This window comes from Saimiri boliviensis, chromosome 10 (genome assembly GCF_048565385.1).
Source record: "Saimiri boliviensis isolate mSaiBol1 chromosome 10, mSaiBol1.pri, whole genome shotgun sequence".
Taxonomy (NCBI): domain Eukaryota; kingdom Metazoa; phylum Chordata; class Mammalia; order Primates; family Cebidae; genus Saimiri; species Saimiri boliviensis.
Genome location: NC_133458.1, coordinates 14,832,028 through 14,845,447, shown reverse-complemented (window position 1 = coordinate 14,845,447; position 13,420 = coordinate 14,832,028).

The following is a 13,420-nucleotide window of genomic DNA, read 5'->3' as shown; positions in this document are numbered from 1 at the left end:
TCCCCTTTGTTTTGAGATGGGGTCTCACTCTGTCACTCGGGCTGCAGTGCAGTGGCATGATCACAGCTCACTGCATCCTTGATCTCCTGGGCTCAAACAATCCTTCCACCTCAGCCCCATCAAGTAGCTGAGACTACAGGTACACACCACCACACCAGGCTAAATTTTTGTTTACTTTGTAGAGACCAGCTCTCACTATGTTGCCCAGGCTGATCTTGAACTCCTGGGCTCAAATGATCGCCTACCTTAGCTTCCCAAAGTGCTGAGATCACAGGAATGAGCCCCTGTACCTGGCGACTTTTGGAAGTCTAAAATAGTTGGAACCCTCCCAAGAAAACAGAAATAGCTCTAGGTATTTCAGTGAAAACATAATACATCTAACTAGATACATAGGTAATAGAATAATTGAGAAGTTAAATGGGTGGGGGAGGGAAAATGAGGCAGCCCTAAAATTATCAACAGAAAAAAACTACTACAAATCTTTAGTTTAGAGGAACAAAGAGGAGAAGGGTGTTACCAGAGCCTAGAAGTTGTACCACCTACAGAAGATGGACCATTCTGGACCGTCTCAGCAAGGTGGGATCTTAGAAGAAAGAACTATTTGTGGACATATTCCTGCCCTTGGAGGTACTCCTTGAAGCAGAGAGAGAAAAGAAGAAACATCTTGGTTTCTTCTCTACTTCCACCCTCTTCCCCTTGGCTGAATCTTTGCAGAAGTCAGAAAGGAAAGAGCCTTGGGAAACATAGTTTCTTGTGATACAGAGCAGAACAGAGGAAGCCAGGAAGCTGACCTGCAAACAGGCAAATGACTGGCACAGAGGATTTGTAGGAGTATTTGATTCGTGCGTAAAGGCACTGGGAACACGCAGTTCTGCTTCACAGCCCAAGGGTGCTCAAAGCTGAGCAGAAAACGCTTCTTTTATGCAGAAATCCTCAGTATCTTGAAAATTAGATGTTTTTATTATCTGGAAACAGCATCTTTGGAATAGACATTGCTATTCTTAGGATAGTCTGCAACAGCAGTAACAAAGGTAAGCCCCCTTCATATACCTCTGTAGACAACAGACGTTAACTTAGAGAAAAAAGAGAAAAAGAAAAATAACACAGTGGATGCTGCATAGTAACCACAGCTGACTGGATGATTTATTTCCTGTGAAAATCTACCCCTCAGGGAATTCCAAAAACATTTGAAGTGAACTTGTTGGGAGAGGCAAGAACAGGAAATTCGGGATATCGATGTTCATGTGATATCATGTGTATCCCCAGATGAATGGATCAGGCATTGCTTGAATTCTATGAATATGTATTTCAAGAGTATAGTCTGTATTAATAATCAAGCATGGCCAACGGTTTTTATTTTTTAAAATGTCATTTGCAGTCTGGGTATGGTGGATCATGCCTGTAATCCCAGCACTTTGGGAGGCCGAGGTGGGCAGACCACCAGAGGTCAGGAGTTCAAGATGAGCCAGACCAACATAGAGAAACCCTGTCTCTGCTAAAAATACAAAATTAGCTGGGTATGGTAGCACATGCCTGTAATCCCAGCTACTTGGGAGGCTAAGGCAGAAGAATTGTTTGAATCCAGGAGACAGAGGGTTGCAGTGAGTTGATATTGCACAATTGCACTCTAGCCAGGGCAATAAGAGCAAAACTCAGTCTCTCTCTCTCTATCTATCTATCTATCTATCTATCTATCTATCTATCTATCTATATCTCATTTGTATAGCCTGGGCAACATAATGAGATCTCATCTCCACAAAAAAACTTTAAAAATTTAATCCTAGCTACTCAGAAGGCTGAGACTGAGGTGGGAGGATTACTTGAGCACAAGAGTTCACAGCTGCAGTGAGCTATGAAGGCAGTGACTTTGTGACTTGCAGAATGGGATGGCCTGGGTTTTCTTTTAGCCTCATATATCCCAGTCATGGAGCTGAAGAATGCAGAAACCTGGAAATGAAATGGATGGAGACAATACAATCCCCAAGGAAGCCTGCTCTCTCCAGCCAAAGAAGCAGGAAGAGGGCAGCCTACCAAGACAGAAAACATGTAATAGTCAACTCTACTCAAGCCAACTACCACAGAAAAAACGGTGGCTCCTCTCTCATCCATGCCAGCAAAGGCTGACTGGAAAGCCTAGATTGCCACCTTTGAAACACATAGTGAGACATGCAAACAACCTCCCACCACACACACACACACACACACACACACACACACACACACACGGTATCAGAGAAGCCCAAGTAGGAAGCCAGAAATTTCATCCCCACTGGGCAATAAAGAGGCCCCCATCCCCTCCTGTTAGAGGTGCCGGTGGAGGGAGAGTCAAGACTTTCAGCACTAATCAGTAGTAAGAAGAGCAAAGCACCCCCTCAGCCATAATGTCTTAGAGGCTATGTGGGGAGGAATCACTCCTACCCCTCCAGACAGAAAGTCCTACCCCTTCACACGAAAGGTATCAATAGACACCAAACGGGTGCTGGAAACCCTAACCTTGCCCAACATTAATGAAGAGTCCTCTGGGTTGTCAACAGAGGTCAACTGAGGAACTCAAATTTCTCTTTAACCAAGATGGTGCTCCCGACTGCCACCACTCTGCTGGAGAAGTTCCTGAAAAAGCTAGCTAAAATAGAAGGTTTAAATAAGATCTAGGTTCTCATAATAGAACACAAAGATGCCCAGGTTTCTATGAAAATCACTCATTATACCAACAACCCTGGAGATCTGAAACTGAAAGGAAAAAAAAAGAGATAATCAATAGATATTAGCATAGAGGCCAGTTGTGGTGGCTCACACCTGTAATACCAGCACTTTGGGAGGTGGATCACCTGAGGTCAGGAGTTCGAGACCAGCCTGGGCAAAACTACCAAAAATAAGAAAATTAGCTGGGCATAATGGCGGGTGCCTGTAATCCCAGCTACTCAGGAGACTGAGGCAGGAGAATCGCTTGAACCCGGGAAGTGGAGGTTACAGTGAGCTGAGATCGCACCATTGCACTCCAGCCTGTGTGACAAGAGAGAATCTCCATCTCTCTCTCTCTCTCTCTCTCTCTCTCTCTCTATATATATATATATATATATATATATATGCATAAAGATGATAGACATATTAGAGTTATTTAGTAATGATTTTAAAGCAATCATAACACAATTGGTTAGATGAGCTGACACAAATGGAAAAAAACTAGAAATTTTGGAACTCAAAATGCAAAATTAGAACCCCAAAATAAATAAATAAATAACCCAAATTTAAAACTCAGTGGATGGACTCAACAGAGAACAGATGGGGAAAAAGCCATGTACTAGAAGATAAAATAAATTACCCAATCTGAACAACAGAGAGAAAATGGACTGAGAAAAATTTGAACAGCGCCTCAGAGATGTGTGGAACTATAATAAAAGATCTAGACCAGGCACAATGGCTCACACCTGTAATCCCAGCATTTTGGGAGGCTGAGACAGGGGTATCGCTTGAATTTCCAGAAGCAGAGGTTGCAGAGAGCCAAGATTACACCACTGCACTCCAGCCTAGCGACACAGCGAGACTCCATTTCAAAAAAAAAAAAAAAAAAAAAAAAAATCTAACGTACTTTCATCAGAAAAAAGCAGGGCTAAAAATGTACTCAAAGAAACGATAACTGAAAACTTCCCAAATTTGGCAAGAGACATACACCTACAGATTCAAGAAGCTAAGCAAATCCCAAACAAGATCAACCCAAAAAAATCCACACTGAGACGCATCATAGTTAAACTTCTGAAAACTAGACACACAGAAAGATATTAAAAGCATCAAGAAAGAAATAACGTCTGTATTGGAAAAATGATTCAAAGGACAGTGGATTTCTCATCAGAAACCATGGAGGCCAAAAGGAAGTGACATAATGTTTTCCAAGTGCTGAAAAGAGGACTGCCAGCCAAGAATCCTATACTTCAAAAAAATATACTTTAGGAATGAAAAGGAAATCAAGATATCTCAGATGAAGGAAACCTAAGAGAAGTTATCATTAGCAAAACTAAGAGAAGTTATCACCGCCCTAAATGAATGACTGAAGAAAGTTCTCTAAACAGAAAGGAAATTACAAAAGAAAGTAGGAAACTTGGGGCCGGGCATGGTGGCTCACACCTGTAATGCCTGCACTCTGGGAGGCTGAGATGGGCAGATCATCTGAGGTCAGGAGTTCGAGACAAGCCTGGCCAACATGGTGAAACCACATCTTTACTAAAAATACAAAAATTAGCTGGGCGTGATGGCCTGCGGCTGTAATCCCAGCTACTTGGGAGGTTGAGGCAGTGAACTCGGGAGGCAGAGATTGCAGTGAGCCAACATCGTGCCTGGGCAACAATGCATCTGTCTCAAGAAAAAAAAAAAAAAAAAAAAAAGAAGGGAACTTGGAACACCAGAAAATAAACCATAATAAGCAGTATATTGGTAAACACAATTGACCTTCCTTTTTGTGGAGACTTTGAAATTGTGTTTGATGACTGAAGCAAAAATTATAATGTATCTGATAGCAATGTAGAGAAAGACCATTACATTATAAATATGGGAGAAACTACCAGGCACAGTGCCTCATGCCTGTGATCCCAGCACTCTGGGAGGCCGAGGTGGGCGGATCACCTGAGGTTAAGAGTTTGAGACCAGCCTGACCAACATGGAGAAGCCCCATCTCTACTAAAAATACATGTAATGTAATACTAAAGCAACCACTAAATTTATTAGAGCAAGGGCCAGGTGTGGGGCTCAAACCTGTAATCCCAGCACTTTGGGAGGCCAAGGTGGGTGGGTAATTTGAGGTCAGGAGTTCAAGATCAGCCTGGCCAACACGATGAAACCCCATCTCTACTAAAAATACAAAATTAGCCAGGTGTGGTGGCATGTGCTTATAATTCCAGCTGCTTGGGACGCTGAGGTAGGAGAATCACTTGAACCCGGGCGGCAGAGGTTGCAATGAGCTGAAATCATGCCACTACACTCCAGCCTGGGAGACAGAGCAAGATTGTCTCAAAAAAAAAAAAAAAATATATATATATATATATGTGTGTGTGTGTGTGTGTGTGAGATACATATATGATACACATATATCTTACATATATAAGATATATATATATCTTATATATATAAAAAAGCAAGAAATACACCCAAAAAGACTATAAATGTATCAAACTAGTTTGAAAATGTTCAAGTAATCCACAGAAAGCCATGAAATTACAGAAATAAAAGAGAGACTAAACATAAACAAAAAATTAAATAAATGTTACATTTTAATGCACCAATAATTACATTATATGTAAGTGGTCTGATAAACCAAGTTAAAGACAGGGATTGGCAGAGTAGGTTACAAACATCACCCACTTATATGTTGTCTACAAAAAATTTACTTAAAATATAATGATATAGACAGCTTAAAAGTAAAATATTGGAAAATATTATATCATGCAAACATTAAGCAAAAGAAAGGAGGACTAGTTTTATTATTACCATATGTAACAGACTTCACAGCAAAGAGAATCATCAGAGACAGAGATATTTTATACGGGTAATTCTCCAAAAAGACACAGCAATCCTAAAAGTGTGTGCACCAAACAACAGAACTGAAAAAATATGTGGAACAAAAACTGATAGAACTGGGAGGAGAAATAGACAAAGTCACACTTATAGTTGGAGATTTTAACACCCTTTCTCAAGGAATTATAAACTATCTAGACAAAAAAAAAATCCTCAAGGATATACAAGAACTCAATGTTCTAATTAACTGGAGGACTTGCACTGGGCCCCGATTTTGTTCTCTGGCTCTCTGAGGCATGGAATACGGTGTGCTGGTGGCGGGGGTGGTGCGGTGAGGCGCAGCCGCTGTGGCAGAGCGCCAGTGGGTGTCAAGAGCCTGCCTCCTGGCAGATGTTCACCACGGTGACAGAGGAAATGCAGATGGGTTGGGGGACAGTAGAGCCGGGGAGCCCTGCTGGAGACTGCGTGTATGGTCACACCGGAGGTAGTGTTGGATCTGGTGTGGGGTGCTGGCTGGTGCAGGGTGCCTTCTCTATGCCCCACAAGCAGGAGTGACTGTTCAGGGTGGAGGAAGATCTGCTGTTCTCTGCACAGTGTTAGTGCAGGACCAGGCATTGGCAGGGGTGGGGCTTCTGAACTTGTGCACACCAAGGCTCCATCTGCAATGACAGTCTGCAAAGGGAAGTGGGCTGCACTCCCCTCCACTGACAGGGCAAAGAAAGCAAACCCCTCCCACTAGTGTTGGCACATGCCAGCAAAGTGATGTGGGGAGTTGCTATGGGCCTGGAGGAAGCTTCAGTCTGAGGAGGGAATGGGTAGCCTGGTGCGTGGCCATGGAGCCACCCAGCTGGAGCTCTCCCCTGACCAGGCACAGTCCACCAGCACAGAAGCTATGGTGCCAGCCCCAGGGCACCGGAGACTGTCCTACAAGCAGGTGTGGCCCGGCTAGGGCCCGAGGAGAGGCCAGCAGACCAAGGGGTGTTCAGGTCAGATCAGCTTGGTTTGATGGGCAAGACCACCCTGAAAGATCAGGCTCTGCAGTTCCTTTAGGGTTAAAATCTCCTATGGGAGCAAGTGAAGCCTGGGGATGAAACACATACATTTCAGGCCATCCCTGGAGGTGCTCCACTGCAGACACTCCCACATCACACCCTCAGGCTCCACGTCAGCTGGTTTGCTGCCTCTACCACTTCTCTAAGCAGTGTCCCCTGCCCACTTGAGTGTGGTGGCTGAGGAGGCTCCTCCTGCTGGGTTCTAGAGGCCTATGGTGAAAGCAGGTTGCCAGAGGACCTGGCACTATATTTGCCAAAAGTTGATCCAAACTATGTACTCTTCCTCCCAGTTTTTACTTTGCAATTGAAGTCTGGTTGCAGATGCATCTTATTAGCAAAGCCCAGGTCAAAGCCTGTGTCTGACTGCAAGGGAGTCTGGGAGAGCATGGTCTGATTTCTCTCTTGGAGAAGAGGAATTTGTAAAAAGGGAAATTCTCCAAACATAGAAAGATGTTCAAAAGATACTTTGAGTTACAAACACAATAAATGTCCACTACAGATAGAATACCATGTTTGGTAACTAAGAGACTATATTTGCTTTTTGAAGATCTAAAGACAGTTTTCAAGTTCTGCTGGATAGAGTAGGTAGGAGAAGCGAGTACGTTTCTTTGGTAAATTATCCACTTTCTCTTTCAGTTCTTGGTGTTCTCTTTTTCCTTGATTCAGTATTAATATATTGTATTTTAATAGAAATACACACATTTCACTTATCTAATTTTATTAGCATATAATTGTGCCTAACACATCCTAGTTTTAACATTGTTCTCCATTGCTATGTATCCTATTTCTAGTTTTATTTTCTTTTGTATTTCTTTCTTTTTATTACAAAATATATGTTCATTATAGCAAAACTGAAAATCATAAAAGCACACAGAAGAAAAAAGTTATTTTTATTTTAGTAAAAATAGCTGTAATAATAGCTGTAATAAACACCCCATTATCCATTCCACTCATACCCCATTGTAAAACAGACAATGAAGTTTCTATGGGATTCCGTCTAACATCCTATCTGGGGTGGACCCTATTTGATGTGAGCAAACCAGACGATTTTATTCCCCTGGCCAATGTGATTAGTTCAGGTAGAGTCCTGAACTCAGGAGAACTAAGGGGGAGCCCTGTCTTTATAACAACCCATTCTCAGGGAACTAATCAGTTTTCAAGAAAACTACTTCAGGTTCACCAGAGCAAAAACTCATTCACTACCATGAGAACAGTACCAAGTTATTAATGAGGGATCCATCCCCATGACTCACACACTTCATATTAGGCCCTGCCTCCCAACACCACCATATTGGGGATCAGGTTTTGGCATGAGTTTTAGCAGAGACAAACCATATTGAAGCCATAACTGAAATTATGTCTTCATCCCATCATTAGACTCTCTAGCGTCATAATTTCAGAGGTCTAGTCCCAGGTTGTTGCTTTTACTTCTTAGTTGAACAAGATAAGATTTATACAGATTTATCATTTCACAACAGGAAAATGTGTATTTTGGCTCTAAACCTACTCTAGATCTGCTTGTGTGGCTGCCTTGGTTAGGGGTCTCCACGGTAATTCTCTTTTGGGGACCTGGAGTCTCCCAAGCAAATCTTGTTTTGAAATAAAATTTTCTTGCTTTGCTTTCCAGATTGTCCTCTACATTTTCTAAAGCCTGTGGTCCATAAATATAGAACTGGCGGATGTAACTTGATTTTATTACAGCAGTCTGGGTTTTGGTGCCAATGCTATGTTGAAATGTAAGAGTGTTATTGGATTTGTACTATCTATATTTAAAAGACTAGTGGGTTACTTGAGCCTGGAATGCCTAACAACTTCCGAGAAGGGTCAGAACCACACTCTGCTCACCAAAAAAGAGAGGGCCCAGCAGCTGGCTGGTTGTGAATGTCTAAAGCCACATGACATGCACCCTGTCCGGCTTCTACTGTGGAACCTACAGCAACCCAATTAAAACTATTGTTCCTCCCCTGACTAAACCTGAGGACAGCCAGATGCCTTAAGGGCCTCCAAGCTGTCATGAAGACACAACCCTCCAACTTCTCTCTCAATATTTCCAAACACACTGGGCCTGAGGTAGTGACAAGCCGTGCAGTAATACTGTATTTTATTTGAGATCCTCCTCTGTGAGCAGTGGTGGATCAAAGCTAGCATGCCTCCTTCATACCTAGAGATTCACTCACTTAGGGAAATAATCCATTCTAGTTCCTCTGTGGAAGTTGAAAGACAGTCTGCATAAAGTGACCTTTGACTCCTATTCTCATATTCATAGATGGCAGGCCTTTTCTTCATTCCTGACAGGCATTCATTACTGCGGCTCCTCTCTTCTGAGGTCTCAGTTGTCAGTTCTAAATCTTGGGTGAAAACTCTAATCTCTAGTATGTCTTAAAACCTCTGTGAATTTTGTACATGCCTCTGGCCATGACGTGGGACGGGGGAGTTCCACGGCTTCAAGCAATGCACTGCCTTCTCTAGGTCTCCACTTCTTCTTCTGGGCTAGGGAGTTTTGGGAGTTGCTGTTTCTGAAAAAAGAAAGGTATTGGGAGTGGGGCAGGGCCAGGGTGAATGTGTGTTCTGACACCCAGAGGGAGACATAGGTAGACAATATACAAGTATACAAATGAATACTATAATTTCAGGTCATGATAACTGCTGTGAAGAGAGATAAAGCAGAAAAAGGGGACGGCGAGAAAGGTAGTGGTGTAATGAGGTCATTTTTGATAAGGTGATCCAGCATTTGAGCAGAAGGAGTGAAGGCGTTACCCATGTGAGGATCTGAGGGAACACGATAAACTTTCCTTCATGTGTGGTGGGATGTCAATGGGCAGATTTTAAAGGCTTGTCCAGGCTCCTGAGGCAGGTGGTGTTACATGGAATTACTGCAAGATCCAGGCAAGAAATAAAGATAGGAATTAAAGTGATGGGAATGCAGGTGGCAAGAAGCAGCTGAAATCAACATATATACATACTTTCCTCAAAGGTAGCACCAGTAAGGCTGGTTGATGAATTCCAGGTGAGATGATCATGCTTGAAGTTGACGCCTGATGAGCAGGATGAATGGTGGTGCCATTTTCTGAGGGGAAGACAGTTGAAGGAGGAACCGTATGTGAGTGGGTACATGTGGTCTTAGATGTTTAAATGAAGGGATGTTTATCAGATGTTGAAGAAGAGATTTTTGAATAAAAAATTTTAAAAAGCAATTTAGAGCTTAAGGCAAAAAATCAAGGCCAGAGATAACAACTAGGAAGTTATAATTACAGCCAAGGGACCCTAGGAGACCACGCAGGGATGAAGTCAGAGCATGGACCTCTCTAACACTGGACAGACAGAAAGAGAATCCAGGAAGGGAGATTTTTTTTTTTTTTAATTGTAGATTCAGAGGGTACAGGTTTGTTCCATGGATATATTGTGTAATGGTGACATTTGGGCTTCAAGTACACCCATCACCCTAATAGGGATCCTTGCACCCAATAGATAAGTTTTCAACCCTCACACCTTCCCCATTTTTGAAGTCCTCAGTGTCTATTATTTCCATTTTTATGTCCAAAGTATGCTCATTATTTACCTCCCACTTGTAAGTGAGAACACATGGCATTTTATTTTCAATTTCTGAGTTATTTCACTTAGGATAATAGCCTCCAGTTCCATATATACTACTGCAAAAGACACAATTTCATTATTTTTAATGGCTGCATAGTATTCCATTATATATATATATCACACACACACAGAGATATCTATGTGATGTATATATATACACCATATATATTAAATGTAAGTGGTCTGATAAACCAAGTTAAAGACAGAGATTGGCAGAGTAGGTTACAAGCATTACTCGTTTAATTTTATATATATATATATCTCTCTCTCTCATATTTTCTTTATCTAACATCTGTAGATAGACACTTGGGTTGGTTCCATGTCATTGCTATTGTGAATAGTGCTGCAATAAACACATGAGTTCAGGCGTCTTTTTGATATAATAATTTCTTACCACTGAGGAGATACCCAGTACTGGGACTGTTGGGTCAAATAGTAGTTCTATTTTTAGATCTTTGAGAAATTTTCACACTGTTTTCCATGGAGATTGTACTAGCTTACATTCCCACCAACAGTATATAAGTGTTCCCTTTTCTCTGCATTTTTGCCAACATCTGCTGTCTTTTGACTTTTTATTAATAGCCATTCTGACTGGTGTAAGATGGCGTCTCGTTGTGGCTCTAATTACATTTCTCTGATGATTAGTGATGTTAAGCCTTTTTTCCTATGTTGGTTGGCTGCTTGTATGTCTTCTTTTGAGAAATGTCTGTTCATATCCTTTGCCTCTTTTCAACGGGGTTATTTCTTTTTTTCTAATTGAGTTACTTGAGTTTTTGTAGATTCTGTTTACTCTGTTTGTTGTTGTTGTTTTGTTTTGCTGTGCAGAAGAATTTTACTCTAGTTAAGGTTCATTTGTCTATTTTTTATTTTGTTGCATTTGCTTTTGGGGTCTTTATCATAAATTCTTTGACTAGGCCAATGTCTAGAAGAATTTTTCCTAGATTTCCTTTTAGGACTTTTATAGCTTCAAGTCATACATTGAAGTCTCCGCCTTGAGTTAACTTTGGTATGTGGTGAGTGATAGGGGTCCAGTTTCATCCTTCTGCGTATGGCTGTCCAATTTTCACAGCACCATTTATTGAATAGGGTGCCCAGGAAAGGAGATTAATTTAGGGAACATTAGGATTTTTTTTTTTCTCTCTCTCTCTCTGGGTGTGTATATTGATGTTTTTATTTTTTTTTCTTTTTGAGGTGGAGTCTCCCTCTGTCACCTATGCTGGATTGCAGTGAGGCCATCTCTGTTCACTGCAACCTCACCTCCCAGGAGCAAGTCATTCTCCTGCCTCAGCCTCTCGAGTAGCTGTGATTACAGGCATGCATCTCCACACCCAGCTAATTTTTGTATTTTTAGTAGAGATAGGCTTCACCAAGTTGGCCAGGTTGGTCTCAAACTCCTGACCTCAAGTGATCCACCCACCTCTACCTCCCAAGTGCTGGGATTACAGGTGTGAGCCACTGCACCCAGCCCGATATTTTAAAATTGGATATATCACATTGGGGTATCCATATAGATATATTTATGCACTAAAATTATTCTGTGTTTTTAAAATTATATTTTTATCACAAGTTTATCAGTGTTCTTCCTCTCATCAAATAATTAGCTTTTAATTTTGTATATAATTGTGTCAGTTACTTTCCAGGTTATTAATTTATGCTTTTAAATTGCTTCCCTATTTTGCTTTAAATTAATATTTTATTCTGTTCTAGAATTCTACAGTACAATCATTTTTTTCATGAATATTTCTTTTTTATTTCTTCTTATTAAAGACCTTTAAGTGAGTACATTTTCTTCTAAACACTGTTTTGGCCTACATCCCAATACATTTTAATATGCAGAGCTCTGTTTATTATTACTTTAAAATAGATTTTTATTGCATTCTTAATTTGTTTCCTAAGCCAATTTTTACTTATAAAAAAGCATTTTAATATGCAAAAAATTAAACAATTTATTAATGTTCTCATTATTTATTTCTTTTAAAAATATATTATGGCTAAAACATGTATTGGGCAGAATTCCTGCCATTAAGAGGTTAGTGGTTAATATTTTTAAATATATCCTTATGGCTTACTTAAGATTTTTTGTTAACAGCTATATACCAATATATTTTTAATTTTCTCATCTAAGTTTACAATTTATTGAAGTTGCCTGAGTTACTGGATTGTCCAAGTAGTCAATATTTGTGTTCATTCGTTTTATCATCTTGATATTGCCAGTTCCTGTCTTCCCACCCCTAAGAATCGCCATTCTTTTTGAGATAATCCTGACCAAGAAGGATTACATTCAAGGTATTAGTACTGCCCATACAAGGAGTCTGTGATGAGTTATCTTTTTCCTAACAGGTTATTTGTGATGACCGGGTGAGCCTCTTGAGTTACTGTTTTCTTACCATGACCCCTATAATGACTGATGCAGTAGAAATTCTGCCTCCATTTCTGGTTGTAAAAATGCTAGGACTGGATATCAGCTCCACCTTGACCATTGCTGTTCCCTGGGGAGCCTGATTTTGCTCCTTGAACCCTTAGTAACTGGGTGAAGAGAGGAGTCACCCACAATTATGCATTCCTAGTTACTTCCTGGTGCTGATGCTTCCTGCATTTGAGACCTGCTACTACTTGGGATCTTCTCAAAACATTGAATTCTGCCAAAAAGAAATCCAAGTTTACCACTATTATCTACCCCTCTTAGAAAACCACTGCATTGCTGAATCCAATTTTGACTTCCTTTTTCTGCTGCACATGAACTATTGAGGTTCTAGTATGCTGGCTACTTGAAATTGCTAACTTCAATGATGTGCAACTCAGATCTTTCTCCACAAGTGTATTATTTTGTCATTCTTTTTGTGTTATTCCATGTTCTCAGAGAAGCAGATGTCAAAAGCAGATTCACCACGCAGGTGCTTATTAGGGGGAAATGTCTGTGAAGGAATACGAAAAGGAACCGGAGAACACCGGGAAGAGTCATCAAGCCACAATGCAAGTCTGACCTGGAGTGTAGGAAACAGGGAGACAAGGTGAGCGGAAACCTTCTAGACGGCCACATTGTCTGAGAAGGCTGGGAAAACCAATAGGGAGTCCTCAAGCCAAAGTTGCAGTCAGAGATAATCCTTTTCTCCAGGAATAGGTTGTGTCTTAAATCCCATGAGAGCAGTATGTAGGTGGCGTAGCCTCGCATAGGGATAGATTCCAAAGCTGGCAGCTGGAGCTCTCCTCAATTAGCTCCATGTACTTGGAGGTTTGCAAAGAGAATTTTGATGGCTGCCACACTCTCC